Source organism: Urocampus carinirostris, chromosome 18 (assembly GCF_059441175.1).
Source record: "Urocampus carinirostris isolate Australia breed hairy pipefish chromosome 18, RoL_Ucar_1.0, whole genome shotgun sequence".
Lineage (NCBI taxonomy): Eukaryota > Metazoa > Chordata > Actinopteri > Syngnathiformes > Syngnathidae > Urocampus > Urocampus carinirostris.
Genome location: NC_142366.1, coordinates 26,745,101 through 26,757,677, shown reverse-complemented (window position 1 = coordinate 26,757,677; position 12,577 = coordinate 26,745,101). Strand labels below are relative to the sequence as shown.

Sequence of the window (12,577 nt, the reverse complement as noted above, 5' to 3'; positions counted from 1 at the left end):
ACACATCCTTGCACAAAATCAAGATGAGATGCAATTTTTGATGATTACATTGCTGTCAGATCTGCTTAGTGTACTCACTGTCATTTTGTCAACAAATCATCCACGGAGCTTCCAAAACCCTAAAATGAAGCCCACGTCAATCAACAAAGTCCTCTGCAATTACATCGGAACACCCACAGAGCAATTTCTTTCATATAATCCCCATTTCAAGCCTTCTTCTTTTAGTCTTTATGGGAAACTCTGACTTTTTTTTAGTGATTGCGTCATTGCTGCTTTATTGTTTTTTTCAATGTCACTTTTAAGTCACAGTGACCAAACAGACCACAGGGTAAGTAGGTCAAGTCAAGTCCAATTTATTTGTGACGCCCTTAATCACAAAATGTCTCAACGGACTGCACGGGCTACAATTATACCATTCCCTGATCTGAACCCGACACGACAGGATATACATACCGTATTTTCCGCACTATAAGGCGCACCGGGTTATAGGGCACACCCCCAAAAAATAGTTTTTGGTCCTATATTTTCCATACATAAGGCGCACCGCATTATAAGGCGCTACAACGGGAACGTGGACAAAACAGTCAGATAGTTCAGTCCAACTTATTACCCCCTTAACATTCCCAAAGCTTGCAAAGAAGCAAATACGTGTCTCAGACATGTACGGAAACAGTGTCTGTACGATGTCACCAATCACTCAAATGCATCGTTCCAAATATCATTCGGAAGGTTAAAGTCTTGGGATTCCAGAAATGCCAAACATTTCTTAGTTTCCATTTTATTTTTTGCTGGCAACTGTGTGGACAGCAAAGTAAGAATTTTATTGTGCAGGGAAACGGGGTTCTTTACTGTGCATAGTCAAGTCAAGTCAAGTCAAGTCAAGTCATTTTTATTTGTATAGACTCATCACAGAAACCTCAAGATCGTTCTAAAACAAGATACCGGGAAAATATAAAGCCGCCTAGCTCACCTAAGTTCTCTTGCAGCCATCACGTTCAATAATGATACGTAACCGTGGTCTTCTTACAACCGTGAGTGTCGTAAATCCAGGAGAGTCAAATATTTACAAATACAGAATAGTAAAAAATGTTTTCTCTATGCCGTAGTGCAACCCAACGTGTGATTCACATTCATCTTTTTCGGCCAATTGCAGGCTTTGTTTCGCCCCTTTAGCCTATGCGAGCCTGTAAATGATCAAAAGGATCCGCCCCCTTTACCTCTGAATAATTTTAGCCAATAGTGACTGATTCAAATGATGATTGACACATTGGTTAGGAAATGAAACGCCGGTATATAAATCCCAGCATACACCGCGGACGACTTCGCCTTCGGGGGAAAATCTAGTCGGCGGCTGCTTGCCTTAGTTGCAAGACTTTGCGACTTAATATTGATCCACATATAAGGCGCACTGTATTATAAGGCGCATGGTCAGCTTTTGAAAAAAATAAAGGCTTTTAGGTGCGGCCTTATAGTGTGGAAAATATGGTACTTAACAGAGCAAGAAACAAAGTAAGGTCAGCAAAAATATATTATATGAACAATCCTACAGCGGACATGCATGGAGAAAAACAAGACATACTGACAAGTGAAACTCTGCAGAAAAGAGAGAGAGTAGATCAGGGATGTCAAAACTTTGCAAAAAGAGGGCCAGATTTGGTGAAGTGGAAATGTGTGAGAATTCTTTGAACAGTCTTTAACTTTGTAGCTCGCCTTTGTTTCATTTTCATTTGACTCACAGAGTCTTGTGAAAAAGTGCTGCTGTGCCGTACAACAGCCACAGTCTTTTGGCAATTAGGCAGATGCAGTAGTTTTGGATATAGGTGAAATAATACTTAAATCAAACGTTTGCTTTTTTCCCATTTCGAAAAATATTCGTTCGGTTTGGACATTTTGGAATTTCGGTTTGTTTGGCAATTTGCATACTCGGCAGCCAATCAGAAGCCTGCATCGAATAACTTCGTGCATCTGGACTTTCCCGAGCGTTATAAGGTCGTGCATTTGCAAATCATTTTCCCAAGTAGACGCACAGAGAACACAAAAAATAGATAAGTGGTTAGGAATCAAGCCAAAACCTCAACCCTGGAAGAAAGATTCAAAAGAAGCTAACAAAATTGATGACGCTACAAAATGTAAACGTACATTAAAAGCATCTTGGAAAGAGGAGTTCACGTGGCTTGTAGCAGACGACACAACCAAACACTGCGTGGATGAAGATGAGTAAATACAAGTCCATACTGATGACAGATGGAAAACAGCGATGTCATATACATGCATCGAATGTTATAAGTAGATTTATAATAAACTTAATTTCAAAGTGTTGTTCTGTTATATATTCTGATTGTCAATCCTTAATACTTTGCAACAATGTTTTTCTTTCTTTTGCGATGAGTCGTCTTATTGTGTTTCAAGTTGTGAAAAATGGGGCAGGCAACTTTATGGCTGGGCAGGCAACTTTTCAGAGTTGGTGTCCGGTAACTTCTTGTCATGAGTTTCAGACACTGGTAGAGTGCTTTTGTATTTCAAATTTTATAATAAAAATGAAAATAAACATTGACAAAACTTTTAACCATCTGTATTTTCTGATCTATTTGGCACATCTGATTATGGGGCATGGCTGGGATGGGCTCCAGCCCCCCCGCGACCCTAATGAGGATAAGCGGTACGGCCAATGAGATGAGATGAGATTATGGGGCACACAATTAAATTTGAAAAGATATTTGTTTTTTCGGTGCGCCTTATAGTCCAGAAAATATGGTAATCAAGAAAACTGGATTGATCCATAACTCAATATAAGTTATTTTTTACGTTAAAGTTTTAAGCGTAAAAAGCAGGAGAGGTGTCTGTATTTTAGTAGCTTGGTAGATTACAATCAGGGTTGGGTAGGGTTACTTTAACTGGATTACTTTCAATTACTTTTGGATGACTCCATACCATTAAAAGAAATCCAAACAGCTTGCCGACATCATTTTTGCGGTTCCATGTATTCCGTTACTCCCCAAGCCTGCACAAAATTTAGTCATTTTATTCATATTTAGTTTCTTTTGCATATTTGGTATTAGAGTCATCAAAAAGTAATTGAAAGTAATCCAGTTAAAGTAATCCTACCCAACCCTGATTACAATGATATGTCACGAATAGTTTTGGTACATTCTCACACATGTTTGATTTATAAGTAAGGGATTGATTTTGGACTTTTTTCCAAACCAAAACAATAAGGTCAAACAGACCGAAACATTTCATCATCAAAAAAAAAACTCAAGGCTCCTCCAAGCTTTCCAGTCAAGTGAATAAATAGCCCACAGCACACAAACAAAAGAAATAACAACTCTGAGGCTTGCAACAATGCAGAAATCACACCAATTCAAAGAAAGTGTGACAAATCATCAACCGAGCTTCCACTTCCCCATGTGAGAAACAACATCCGCGAGTTCCTCTGAGGACGAGTGAGGTCGCGCTCGACTCGACGCAACTGTCGGCTCAGACGTTTGCCTGAGCTGAACTTCAAACGGCACAATTGTGTCTATTACCATTTTCTACCTTCCAGACAGTAAGTGAGTCCTTTTCTTAATATACTTATATAAAAACCATTCACCAGCCATGGTGCGTGGCCTTTATGAACAATGTCTGTTCGAAAGAAAGTCTTCCAGCAAATAGATATAATCACAAACATGTTATAAGCAGTCGTGCAGGCACCCAGACCAATGCAAATACTGACCCATGTACTAATACTAGACCATAAGTACATCAAATACAAAAACAAATCCTGTCTCAGTCGGATGCGGAGATTATAATTCACGCGTTTCGATTATTGTAATGCACTACTCTCCGGTCTCCCGAAGTCCAAAATCAAGAGTCTTCAGCTGGTACAAAATGCTGCAGCGATGCTTTTAACTAGGACAAAAAAGTCCGATCACATCACGCCGATTTTGGCTAACCTGCATTGGCTCCCTGTTAGCCTAAGATGTGATTTCAAGGTTCTCTTAGTACTATACAAAATCATATCTTTCAGATCTGATTTCCCCCTATGTTCCGGTCCGAAGCCTTCGTTCTGAAAGCGCCGGTCAACTGGTGATCCCGAGAGCCAAAAAGAAATCCGCAGGTTCGAGAGCGTTCTCCATTCGGGCCCCGGTGCTGTGGAATGCTCTTCACCCTGAGATTGGATCTGCAACCTCAGTGAAAATGTTTAAATCTAAGCTTAAAACACACTTCTACTCTAAAGCATATGAATAACCTATACTTTTTGTGGACAATATCTCTGTATAATTTGTAATTGCAACATTTTTGCCTGGTAATCCTGAAAGGGGGATACCATAGTGCGGTCCCTTCTTCAGGTTTCTTCATTTTCCTCATGTTGAGGTTTTTAAATCTTTCCTTACCCTCATGTTGGTTCCAGATCAGGGGATGGTGTATTAATAGTCTGAAAAAATAGTCTGTGTAATAACCTGTGAAGCCCTTTGAGACTCTTTGTGATTAAGGGCTATACAAATAAAAATGACTTGACTTGACTTAAATTTAATATAATTATAGGTAGGTTTTAGGGTAGTAGCAATACCATGTATCAAAACAAGGTCTAATGATACCAGTACTCGAGACAACAATCAATACCGATATTTGGCTAGCATGGTTAGGAGAAAACTGTGGCATTACACAACTTCTAAGTAGCAGAAACACTTCACGGATCCCTAAACCGCATAGGTCGTCGTATACATGTATTGCCAAGGTATAAGATTAAAGACTCTTTATTGGCATACAACATTTAAATACATCAATCGGCCATTTTTTACTCTTCCGGCTTGGGCCCTATGCAAAGATTTTTAACCCAAATCAAAAGTTTTGCCCAGCCCTGCACCGTAAGAAAACAAACAAAACAACCTACTCAAATGTTTGGACTCGTCCCTCAGTTGAGCAAAATCTGAAACGTAGAGAACACAAACCAGGTGATGACATTTTGTTAATCTATGAAAAATGATTCCTCCGACCGTTTTAGCGACAGATGGTGTGTGGAAAGACAAAAGCAAAATGCCAGGAGAGAGTTTGGCATTTGATGGTAAAGTGGGCGGGGCAGGGAGCCAAACCGTGATAATTGCATAAAATTGAGAAAACATATGGAGTGTATCAGGCGGGAAATACTTGGGACCCTTTGTTAAGTCGAAGAGACCTGAGAAAAGAGTCACGGAATTTTTGGCCAGAAAGAAATGACAAGTGAAATGAAATGATCTGCATTTATATAGCGCTTTTCAAGTCAAGACTTCCCAAAGCGCTTTACAGTGTGCTTCACATTTCCCAATAGCAGCTGTGGAGCCATGTAAGGCGCTAACTTGCTTATGGGGGCATTAGGGGTTCAGTGTCTTACCCAAGGACACTTTGACATGTAGCACGGAGGAGCCGGGAGTCGAACTGCGATCTCTTGATCCCAGACTAGTCAATTAATGGCATAAAAAGTGTGCCTCAGCTAGAAGGCTGGGGGTCTTTTTGAAGGCTCACCATGAAATTACGATTCAGGGATGTAAGATATGATTATAAAACAACAATTGAGGGTTTTTTTCCCTCAATGTGTATTTCCTTCACCAATATTTAACCTCTGGTAGTGTTTATAAACGGAGGATTTACGGAGAAAAGAAAGAAAAACGATCGTGGAATTCATTCCCACTACAGTTTATTTAACTCGAGGAAACTCACGCAGACTGAAAAGTGAAAAAAATAGCATTCAAACAGATTGATAATATTGTTTTTAAAGTGTTTATATAGAGTATAAATTTGTTTGTGTGTCTGTCTACCAAAGAAAATGGGGAAAGAGTTTAGATATAGCAGCATAGCGGCGCAGTGGTTAGCGCGTGTGCGGCACAGTTCTGAGGTCATGAGATTGACTCTCCTGTGTGGAGTTTGCATGTTCACCCCTTGCTTGAGTGGGTTTCCTCCAGGCACTCCGGCTTTCTCCCACATTCCAAAAACATGCTTGTTAGGTGAATTGGCCGGTCTAAATTGTCCCTAGGTGTGAATCAGCGAGTGAGTTTGTCTGTCTCTGTGTGCCCTGCGACTGGCTGGCAACCAGTTCAGGGTGTCCCCTGCCCACTGCCCGAAGGTGGCTGGGATGGGCTCCAGCACCCCCGCGACCCTACTGAGAATAAGCGGTGCAGATAATGGATGGATGGATGGAGTTTAGAAATGACCACCATCTTGCACAGGCAGTCAGGTAGGTTACTCTACATGTCAAAAATGCCTCAAAGTGTGACTCGGCACTTTTTGTTTTGTTGACATTTCCAGTCTCTAGTTTTCTTGGGTTTTCGCCATTTTTTTTTTTTTTGCATCTTGATGAATACATATGTAGAGAAGTACACATTTGGGCTGCGCGTACCCCAATTTTACGATTTTAGTCTCTATCGGGACTCGTACTCTTTAGGGTTTCCATTCTTATGTCCCAATGACCCTGCCAAAAAGAGAAATGCCAACCAAAAAAATGGTTCAACTTCTCAAGGCGAGTTATGTTTTAATAGCGCACAACCATTTTAGTTATTTAATGAGAATGTTTTCCTGATAATGGGAGGTTTGGCGTGATATTTCATATCTATTACAAAGAGGAGCAAACACTTTTGCAAAGAGACCTAACCCAATTTTTCAAATGTTGTATTTTTCGCGTCCGTGACTTGGTTTTTAATGTTTGCTGGTTGATTAATGATAATTACCAAACACAGCTACAGTGGCGAACTGCTTTGGCGACACCCAGTGGACATATTTAAAATTGCAGCTCGTTATTTGACACATTTTTCTCTGGTGCTTTTAAAAATCTGGCAGGCCGCATGTGGCGACATACCGTAAATTCCGGACCTATAAGCCGCTACTTTTTTCCCAAACGTTCAAGCCTGCAGCTTATTCAGTGATCAAGTAATTAATTTATGTAATTTTTCTAACAGCCGCCAGCGGCGCTCGAGTACAAAAGGAAAGATTTAGACCGGTGGAATATATGCGCCGAGGAAGACTGCAACTTCTTAGCTTGTGCACAAATTAAATTAGCGCAGTGCCTTTCATCATGCAAAGATGACGCATGTTTCAAGCTAAACGCAATCGAGCAGTCCGATAAAGAAGGAAACAGAGCTACTGCACGTAAACTTTACTTTGTGAGCGTGTTGCTAGCGTGTTTTTGACTAAAGGAGCGTGGCACGACGTCTATATGACAAAGTCTCTTTCCCATATTGAAGGAAGACGACTTTGATGACATCAGTTATAAGGAGGAAGATGAGGACAGTTTACCGTGATTTCTACATGTACAGTATGTTTTTCTTAACAGACCCATTTACTGTGTTGCGAGCGTGTTGGTAGTAGCGTTTTGCTACCCTACACAGGCACGGTTTGGGATGAAAGTTATAATATTCTTATTATTAAAGCTTTGAAAACTCTCTCGGTGTATCGTCTTTCTTTGTAAATATGTGTAACCATGTATAATATGTATTTGCAACTGTATATTTTTGTAATGTATTTTTTTAGAGACTTATTCTGATATGTTTTCCATGGGCGAATCAAAAAGAAGGGGCGAAAACAACAGGGGCTGACGGGAAGTGGAGTAAAGGTGATATATATTTTTCCCACCCTTACCTTTGGAAATATAAATTTTTTCCCCTTGGATTATTTTCAACGGGACCCGGACTCTGCGGGTCTGCATCAAACCTTAAGTACCGGTATCATTTTTCGTTCATTTTGCCGGCTGTGGTTTTTGGACTGTGTACTTTATTTTCAGTTACAATCGTGGGACTCAAAGTCGGGTTTGGGTGAATTTTGTGATTGTGTTAAATGTTTTAATGTGGGCGCATGCGGCTTATATACAGGTGCGGCTTGTGTAAGTACAAAAGCGGTTATCTTCTTAAAATGTGGTGGGTGCGGCTTAGAATCAGGTGCGCTTTACAGTCCGGAATTTAGGGTATACAATATAGTAAGTGCATAGACAAAATGAACAACGAGGGGAAATCTTCATTTTTGACACGACTTGCTCTCACTCGAAGGGAAATGCATCGATTGGCTGTTCCGAATGACGGAGTGAAATCATTAAACTCAATCCGATGAATTGCATGCGAGTCGGCTGATCATTAGCGTTAATTAAGACTAATCCCGCTCTCAAACGCTTGAAGTGGATCTGTGGCCATGGCAACCCACTCCCATCGGCGGGCGTCGATGAGGCTTACCGTCGACGAGGCTTACCGTCAACGAGGCTTACCGTCAATGAGGCCTGCCGCCGCCTTTTCACTCTTTGCGGCAGACAGTCGTGATTTGTGGGGCAATTACTACGCGGCGACGAAAAAAAGGATGGTGACGAACGTATCAGTCTTGTCGGATGTGCCGGATTCTCTCTGTGGCAGAAACAGAACAGCAAAGTTAGCTAAGAGACACTGCCTGTGGGATGGTTAATCCGGCCTGCTATGCATTTCTGAGTATGTCAAAAAAGAAGTGGGTCTCCAGCAATGTTCCCTCTAAGCTGCGTGTGTGCGCAATGGCGCACTACCCAGAGCTTTTCTGCGCACAAGAAAATCTAGCCAGCTCACAAAAATCAGGGCTCGAAATTGCTGATTAAGAAGCGAATTAGGTCAAAGTTACAGTGCATGAAGGTAAAATTACAAGGGTTCCCCTGACGCTGTGTTCTAAGTGCGGTATTTTGAAGTCAAGGTCGAAGTAGAACAAAGTTGAGTAAAGTCAGTAGAGTTTTTCGAGAAATGGCTTCTTCGGCTCGGCTCACTAAAAGGAACCGTCTCTTTCGGATCCTAAACGGCTCTTCAGGTTGTTTTTGCTTCTTTCATCCCTATATGACCGAATATTATGTAAAATTATGCACAAAATGACTTAAAGGAAAGGGGAATAGAACAAAAAAGAAAAAAAAATACCAAAATGAAAAAGTAGTGAAAAGCGAAAAAGGAAGGAAAAATTTAGAAAAAAGACAGAAAAAAAGAAAAGAAAGAAACAAAGGATAAAAGGTAAATAGAGAACAAAAGGAAAAAAAAGTAACAGCTAGGAAAAAATAAACACAATGAGATTTTTTTTAAAGGAATTAAAAAAAAACAGAAAAAAACAGGGAAAAAGAAGAAAAAGTTTGTGTTGCATTCAAATAATCTCCAATTATACCAAGTTAATCTTGTTGCCAACATTGTACTTCCACTTCAAAATGGATTAAATACAGTTGCGTATCGTGCAACCAACCAAAAACGTTAATATTATGCCACAAAAGATACCAGAAAAAAAAAGAAATGGAAATTTTGTGAAAGAATTTTAAAAACAAACGACGTTTGTAGGCCGTACAACCTTTGCAATAATACATGAGTCAATTCATTCAAAAGTGAACATTTTTTTTGCATTGCCGGAAACTCAGCAAAATGTAACTTGATGTCAAGTTTTGGACATGTTTGATAATGACTCAGTTGCCACACTTGGGATTGCTGTTGCTCACTGTTGTTTCAAGCGTTGCTCACCGACTTTGTGTGAACGCTCAGACCCCTGCAAAATTACAGGGAACATTGGTCTCCAGGTAATTTCTATGGAAAGTAACATTTTTTTAAATACAGTAATCCCTTAGTTTTTTCGGGTATTGCGTTCCAAAAAAACCTGGAATACTCAAACACCGCAAAGTAGAAACATTTATTTATTCACTACATATCCAGTGTTCTGGTTTGCCCGCGTCCCTGCGTCCTAGACGCATCATTTTTGCTGGGGACGCATAGTCTCAAATCAACGTGCGTCCCCGGAACGCAACTTTTTTGACACCAAATTGTCATTATTCCCCGATTACTTTTTTTTTTTTTTTTTTTTATTAACAAAGATTTGCCGCACTCCAAACTTTTCTTCGGACAGATCCGCCATTGTTGTTTTGGTCTCGCGCCGATCTCGGCAAACGAGATCTCGTTGTTTCGAGATGACGTCATTGTTTTGGTGGTTGTCGAGTGAAAGAGAAGTATGCCTCCGTAAAAACAATTGGTATTAGGTGCAAATCAACAAAAAATTGGTAATTTCTTCAGTGTCGGTAATAAGTCGAAACATAACACAGAAAGTGGTAACAACGGCAATAATGCCGGCACGAAAAAACGGCGGAGAAATTCTTCGGAAGCAAGGAAAACCCGTGTTTTGAAGCCAACGATTCGACGAAAGAAAATAAACAAGAGAATACTAGCAAGAAAAGGACTTTTCTGCCAAAATGGACTCAATTATATTCCTGGTTATGCTATGAGGAGGGTGATAATGGATTGGACTTTGAGAAGGCATTACAACTATGGCGTGACAGCAAACCATGAAGAATATACGAACTAAAAAATCTGAAGTGATAACTGCTTTGTATTACCAATTAACTGTGATGATTAAAACTGCATGAATATATAGATTAATATTTCGGCAATATTATTTTGTATAGTGTACAATATTTTGAACTGAAAAATCTGAAGTGATAGCTGATTTGTATTACCAATAAACTGTGATGATTAAAACTGAATAAATATATAGATTTATATTATATATTTGTCGCCGATTTACAATTTCAACCTGGATAACACTAAATTTTGGGGAGCCCTAGATCTCTGTCGGGACCCATAGATTTTTGAGCATGCGAGTCCCTTTTCAGAGGTAAAATGAACACTGCATTTCCGTAATTTATAATATATACAACTGTAACAAAATAAAAACTACAAACCTACAAATAAAAAAACAGATTTGCAGTTAAATGAATGGTATTTATCGTCAAGGGATATGCACTTTAAGACGATAACATGGGGAGGCCTTAAAAGTGGGGTGGGTCGTTTGGGGTGTCCTTTAAAAAGTTGAAAAGTAGAATATATTCTGTGTAAAGTTTAGTTAACAATGCCTACCTGAGTTCAAAGAGCATTTATAAAAAAAAATCCGCGGCGCCATCTTAGTTTTATCACCAAAGGAAGCGGGAAAAGCGGGAGGGCGAGGAGCCACAGGTGATAGTATTCCAAAGAAAACGTTTCTTGGGTTTTCCAGGGTTAAAGCAGGGGGAGGTGTAAAATATTTAAAAAAATTAGCTTTTGAGAATAAACTACATTTTGACATCACCCTCAAAAGTGACTTTGAACCCCTTTTGGCACGAAGGGAATTGATGTTTTCCCCCTGGACAGCCGTTTTCTCGGCACAATAAATGTGGGTTACAAATCGAACCTTGATGTAACAGTGACACCTAGCGAACGCAATTGAGAATGACATCTATTTTCGTCCCGCAAACCAACACCTAATTTGAGACACATAATCAATTTAACAGGGTACTATTGTGTTTTAGGAAAGTTGTTCTGTGTAAATTATTCTTTTGTGACCCAAAAAAAAATCGATTTAAATAGAAAAACAACTCGACTTGTTTACCGGATATCCGGTAAGCTTACGCCGCTTTTACCCAGAATCCCGTGTAACGCAATCTTCTTTACTATAATATAGTTACATTTATGTATATTCGTGCTTGAAATGGAATTTCACTGAAGATATACAATATTTACTTAAAAGTGTGATACATTTTCAAACATTTGATGAGTTGCACCAGTATTAAAATATGTAATGCTATCACGCCCTTTATATATGTAATGTCTCTCGATTTAAAAACGGTTGGTCCGATGGTGGTGAGGTTTCAATTGAATGCCACAGTGAGTATCAGAACCTTTACGTTTCTTCTCTACCCTCCCTCACCACCGAACTTGACTAACCTTTTGAAAATTGTTTTAATTTTTGAACGTATTTTTTCATTTGCCCAGGCTAAAAAGTGCATCAGCGTATACTGAGGCCACAGCTCTAAATAATTTTAACATTCGGCCGCAAATTGTTGTACATATGTAACGGGTGTAATAATAACTTTTGTTTTATTGGAATTCCTGCTGAAATATGTGTATAGTTTTTGGTAAGTGTCCTGCAATGATGAGTCCAACAGTGCCACCTGCCGGTATGGGGTAAAGTTTGGTTTTGGCTTTTGACTTGTGACCGGAAGACGGGGTTTGTTTATAAATATTTATTCCTTAACAGCGAGCAAACAGGAATACAGCTCCATTCAATAGAACTTGGCAATTAACAATTAGCAAATGAAATGATCTGCATTTATATAGCGCTTTTCAAGTCAAGACTTCCCAAAGCGCTTTAGAATAGAATAGACCTTTATTGTCATTGTTACAACATGGGATATATTGTGACAACGAAATCGGACGACTCCAGTTCCACATTTTACAGTGAGGATAAGGAAAACAAAGAGATAAAGGAACAAAGAAGATGTTTTAACTGTCTTTGTTGTATTGGCTTTATTTCCTCCAGAGGGGGGGGGTGTATGAGGGGGCGAGGGACGGACAGAGATGGGCGGATCCAACTGGATGTTTGATCTTACTGTACACACGGTCCAGTGTTTTTCCCCTGGTTGCTCAGTCCACGTATTGAATGGATTTGGGAAGTACAGTCCATAAACATGCATTTACAGTGTGCTTCACATTTCCCAACAGCGGTCGTGCAGCCATGTAAGGCGCTAACCTGCTTATTGGGGGTATTAGGGGTTCAGTGTCTTACCCAAGGACACTTCGACATGTAACACGGAGGAGCCGGGGATCGAACTGCGATCTCTTGATCC

At 39.8% G+C, this 12,577-nt stretch overlaps 1 long non-coding RNA gene across 3 annotated transcripts in view; it reads right to left on the bottom strand.

Moving 5' to 3' along the window:
* Positions 1-11,099, bottom strand: part of LOC148348755 (uncharacterized) — a 45,280-nt gene extending 34,181 nt beyond the window's left edge. For 2 of the 3 annotated variants that reach the window (XR_015847734.1, XR_015847736.1), the window contains exons 1-2: positions 10,833-11,099; positions 8,207-8,339 (exon numbers count right to left, since the gene is read on the bottom strand). This is a non-coding gene — a long non-coding RNA (uncharacterized LOC148348755). Of the gene's footprint in view, positions 1-4,876; positions 4,913-8,206; positions 8,340-10,832 lie in introns of all 3 variants that reach the window. The other variant, XR_015847735.1, reaches the window with a different exon arrangement.
* Positions 11,100-12,577: the final 1,478 nt, after the last annotated feature.